Below are 5762 nucleotides of genomic sequence, written 5' to 3'. Positions count from 1 at the left end.
GCAAATCAGCAGGAATTTATCCCGTACTCAGTTGTGGAGAAACTGGTGAGGGCCCTTCAAAGACAATTCAATAGAGTCAACTAATGTGAGTTAGTAAGCCTCCCTCACAAGCAAACTGATATTAATGAATGCTCACCTCAGCTAACTCTAAGGGAAAGAGCCCATCTGCCAAATCATGTTAAGTCATCCTGACCTAAACAATGACTCAGAAGCAGACATTTCAAGTGAAGATTTTGTATCCTGTAACCCAAAAATAAATTCAAATGCTGGGAGTGGACTGAAACCAGAAATGCCACCTTTTCTACCAAGTACATCAGCTGATCAAACTCCTACAGTACATATATCCCACAGGGCATAGTAGAATTACTACCTAGCCTGTGTCCTCTACAAGTTCAGGTTTAGAGAGGCAAGACTGATGGGGATTATGTGTCACTATAATGCCAACTAGCACTGGTATAATAACAAATATGTTAATTGGCCACATAAAAGCAAAGACCAGCTGATCAGTGATCAGACTAACTTAGGATGTCCAAAGTAAACTGATGAGATAGTCATACTTGTATCTAGATGATAACATAAATTGTTGACTCATGCAATGATTACTGCATGTTCAATCTGTTCCTGATTTATTTTCTTATGTTTATTTATATTAGCACCATGCATGTATTGTATAGTTTCCTAATTATTCTAAGTTTTTCCATTAGCTATGTCAGTCAGTCAAGAAACGTTTATTAAATACCTAATATGTGCCAGGCATCATGCTAAGTACTGGGGATAAAAAGAAAGGTAAAAGACAGTCCCTGACCATGAAAGATTCACATTCTAATGAGGGAGACAACATGCAAAAACTATGTACAAATAAGTTATATAAAGGATAAATAGGAAATAAGCAACAGAGGGAAATCACTGGAATTGAGGATTGAGGAAAGTTTCTAGTAAAATGTGGGATTTTAACTGGGCTTGAAGGAAGCCAGGGAATCCAGGAGACAGGAATGGGGGATGAAGAGCAAGCTTTCCAGGAATGGGGCACAGCTGATGAAAACGTACAGAGCCAAGAGATAGGGTGTCTTGTGTAAGGAACATCAAGGAGATCAAGGCCTCCTTGGAGGCTTGACCATTCCTACTTGGATAGGTAGGAAAGTGGGCTAGACTATGCAGGCTTTGAATGCTGAACAGAGAAAAGTATACCATAGTAAAGATTAACCTGGAAGCCTGTACCAATCAGAGTGACATTCCTACAGGGAAAACTTCATGTCTCTAAGCTCTTCAGACGCCTCAACATCATGCTATATTGAGCCACCTTCATTGCTGACAATGAGCCATGGGTTGTCACTTCTTTCATTGAGTATGGTTCTGCAAAGGATCTCATCTGCATGCACTCATGAATGGCATGAATGAGAAGGCAATTGCATACATCCTGCAAGGAATTCTAAAAGCACTAGACCGTATCCATCCTATGATCTATGTATACAGGAATGTTAAAGCCAGTCACATCCTAATCTTAGAAGATGGGAAGGTCTATCTGCCTGGCTGTGGCCTGTTCAGCAGCCTTAGCATGATTAGCCATGGACAGAAGTAGCATTGTCCATGTTTTCCCCAAATATAGCATGAAAGCCCTGGCCTTGGTTTGGTCCTGATGGGGTTTTTTGGGTTTTTTTTGTGTGTGTGTTGTTTTGTTTTTCAGAATCTTCAGGGTTATGATGCCAAGTGTGAAATCTCCAATATGGGAATCATAGCCTGTGAGCTGGCTAATAGCCACATCTTCTTTAAGGACATGCCTGCTACCTAGAAGTTTCTGGAAAACCTAAAAGGGACAGGGCTTCTGGGTCATGTGATCAATAAGAGGAAGGACTAGACATTTTTTCTGATCTTCCCCATCTCTCAAACCTCTCCAAAACAGAAATTGTGTGCCAATGATAAAGCAATTTCAGCTGTCTCCATGATTGAAAACACAAGAGTTAAAAAGAAGGCTAAAACAACAACAAAGCCCCTATGAACTGACTTCTACACTGAGCTCACTCAGCAACCCCCACCCCCATCTCCCACAACCAGCAGCAAGGTTGCACTTAACTGACCCAAGAATCCAACCCAAGAATGAGACACACAGCTTCCAACAAATCTAAACCCCCAGGGCTTCCCTCTTTTTAGTGACGTGCAGACCCCAGATTCAGGCTGTAGAAGTTTACTAGGGCCATGACAGACGAGCCAGTGCTTCAGGGGTGGAAGTCTGCTGGCACCTGGACAGCCAGCTAGCGACATGGCAGTGCTCCAGGGGCAGAAGCTCACTTGTGGGAGGGGCAGTGTTCCATGCTACAAAATATCTCTGTGGTTGAGCCAGTAACAAGAGAAAGGAGCAGAATACAAGTTTAGGCTTAAAATAGAGCACAATACCCCATCCCAACCCACTTTCCTCCCAGATCCTCAGAAACCCACACTATAGAAATCAACTCTGTGGCATCAGCATGGCAGCTCTCTGAGCTGCTGGGCTAGAAAACTGAGAAACAGAGGTAGTGGGACAGGTCACAAGAACAAGACTTCATATGTGGGTGGGAAAGGGGGATTTGCAGTGGTCCACTAAGCCTGAAGGTAAGAGTTCAGCATCCAAATGAGGTCAGCTGTATCCCCCCAAAGGTCACTTGCAGCAAAGACCTAGGCTAGTGATCCATGAATTGCCCAGCGTGGGAGGCAGCTGAGATGCTTTGAGTTATAGACCCCGAAGAAACCACCATCAGAGGGGAGAGATCAGACTGTGAACAATGGGAGGAAATAAAGGGAAAAAACTGAAACTATCAAACATCTCACAAAATAAATAAATAAATAAATGAAGACCTTGAGCATAAGCAGATAAACCACAGGGAAAACATTAACAGCAAAAAGAAGTATAGCCTCCAGATCTAGTCAACTATTTCAGGAATCTATGAATAAATACTGTAAAATGAAGGAAAATGATCCAACACTTGCTGAGAGAGAGGACCCTGTAGAATGTCAGGAGAACATGGAACCACAACAAGCTGTTCCTGAGGGGCTTAAGAGGGAAATGAGAATTCTGAGAGCAGAATTTATCTCCTACACAGCTAAAATAACGGGCAGAATAGAAAAACGGGAATCTGAGACAGCAAATCTTAGAAAAGAAACAGAAGAGAGAACGATAGATTGAAAATGGAAATTCATTCCCCAATTAATAAATGGTCAAAGGATATGAACAGGCAGTTTTCAGATAAGAAATTAAAGCTATCTATAGTCATATGAAAAAATGCGCTAAGTCACTATTGATTAGAGAAATGCAAATCAAAACAACTCTGAGATATCACATCACACCTATCAGATTGTCTAATATGACAAAACAGGAAAATAATAAATTCTGGAGATGTGGGAAAATTGGAACACCAATGCATTGTTGGTGGAGTTGTGAACTGATCTAACCATTCTGAAGAGCAATTTGAAACTATGCCCAAAGGGCTACAAAAATGTGCATACCCTTTGACCCAGCAATACCACTTCTAGGGCTGTAGCCCAAAGAGATCATAAAAATGGGAAAAGGACCCACATGTGCAAAAATATTCATAGCAGCTCTTTTTGCAATGGCAAAGAATTGGAAATTGGGGAGATGCCCACCAGTTGGGGAATGGCTGAGCAAGTTGTGGTATATGAATGTAATTGAATACTATTGTGCTATAAGAAATGATGATCAGGCAGATTTCAGAAAAACCTGGAAAGACATATGAACTGATGCTGAGTGAAGTGAGCAGAACCAGGAGAACAATGTACACAGTAACAGCCACAATGTGCAATGACTGACTTTAATAGACTTAGCTCTTCTTAGCAGTGCAAGGATCCAAGACAACTTCAAAGATCTAATGATGGAAAATGCTGTCCACATCCAGAAAAAGAACCATGGAGTCTGAATGTAGATCAAAGCATATTATTTCATATCTCTTTCTTTTTTCTTTTTTTTGTTTGTTTCTTCTTTCTCATGGTTTCTCCCATTGATTCTAATTCTTCTTTACAACATGACTAATGTGAAAATAGGTTCAATATGAATGTTTATGTAGATCCTACATCAGATTGCATGCTATCTTGGGGTGCAGGAAGGGGAAAGATGGAGAAAAAATTTGGAACTCAAAATGTTTTGTAAGTGAATGTTGGAAACTAAAAATAAATAAATAAATTTTAAAAAAAGAAAATGAAAATTTGCAGAAGTAAAGGACAATCTAGAAGAGAAAAAAACCAAAAACATCAAAAGAAAAGATGCTCACTCTGCAAGCAAAACACATGAATCTCAAAGACAGACTGTGTAAAGACAACCTAAGGCTTATAGTTCTTCCAGAAGAACGTGACAGGACAAAAAATCTTAACTCTATAATGAAGGAAATAATAGAAGATAACTTCCTAGAACCTTTGAACATAGAAAATGAAATACCAATTAAAAGAATTCATAGATTTCCTCCAAGAAAAAAACCCGAAACTGCAAACTCCAAGACACATCGTGATTAAATTTAATAATTCAATTCAGATACAATAAGATCTGCAATTAATCAGGAAATGTTGTTTAATTATTTCAGTGTGTCTGACTCTTCAACACCCCATTTGGGGTTTGCTTGGCAAAGATACTGGAGGAGTTTGCCATTTTCTTCACTAGCTCATTTTAACAGAAGTGGAAACTAAGACAAATAGGGTTAAGTGATTTGCCCAGGGGCACATAGCTAATAAGTGCTGCATTTGAACTCAGGTCTTCCTGACACCAGGCCCTTCACTCTATCCACTGAGCCACCTTGCTTCCATCAATGAGATGAAAGACATTCAAATAAAAGGAAAGAAAATTAGATTAACAAAAGAAAATTCTGTACCCATGAAAAAACACGTCAGGGAAGAGGGGAGATGGTAGTGGAAGAATAGCAATGTTCAGAAGTGTTCAGAGTGTTCAGAAAAGCAATAGAGCGCAGGATGTAGCCCAGGGTGACCTACCCTGCAATTCTGAGCTTAAGTGAAAAGCAATGAATATTCAGTTATAAAGAGGCATTTGAAACATCCTTAGAAATAAAACTCAGCCTTAAGAAATTATTTTATTTTTTAACACCCTAGACAACAGAAATAAAAAAGGGGTGAATGAAAGCAGCAGCTAAGGACAGCAACAGCAATAAAATAATAGGGGAGTCCTGTAAGAGACGTCTTTCTAAATGGACACAAAGAGACAGAGTTAAAAATGGTAGTCAGGCAGAGGACACCAGTGAAGAGGCAGGCCAGGAGCATCATGGACAGAACCTAGTGACACTCTGTCTACAGATGGGACTACATTATATAATGGGAGGTAAATTAAAATAGAGAGGCGAGCAAGGGGGATAGAGAGGAGGGTACATGGGTCAAATCAAGGGCTAGCAATGAAGGGAAGGTAACCTCTGTAGTGCCAGGAAGAGAAGAGTTAATGTTCATATGGGTGAAGATAGATGTTCTGTGAAAGGAGATAGAGACCTTGTGTTGGATGTGTTTCACTCTTGTTTTAAAAGACTACTTGTTCTACTCAAGAAGAAGGAAGCTAGAACTCCTAGGAACTACTGGCACCTGGGAGAGTGGGAGGGCATGGACTTGGGGAGGAGACTTAGAAATAAATGGAGAAAAGAATGTAACAGAGGTGGGGAGGGGGAGTACAGATCAGTGATGGACTGCATAATCAAGGATGTGATGGTGGTGGTGGTGAAGGCATTCTACCATGGGTCAGTGTCTTCTGTGTCACCTGAAGGAACTGGTTGGGAGTGAGGAAAAAT

At 40.4% G+C, this 5762-nt stretch overlaps 1 pseudogene; it reads left to right on the top strand.

The window, feature by feature from the left end:
• Positions 1–1165: 1165 nt before the first annotated feature.
• Positions 1166–1789, top strand: LOC110214827 (STE20-related kinase adapter protein alpha-like; annotated as a pseudogene).
• The last annotated feature ends 3973 nt before the right edge of the window (positions 1790–5762 follow it).

The sequence above is a fragment of the Phascolarctos cinereus genome, unplaced genomic scaffold, assembly GCF_003287225.1.
Source record: "Phascolarctos cinereus isolate Bilbo 61053 unplaced genomic scaffold, phaCin_HiC Scaffold_726;HRSCAF=1367, whole genome shotgun sequence".
Lineage (NCBI taxonomy): Eukaryota > Metazoa > Chordata > Mammalia > Diprotodontia > Phascolarctidae > Phascolarctos > Phascolarctos cinereus.
This window is presented reverse-complemented; position numbering and strand designations above follow the sequence as displayed.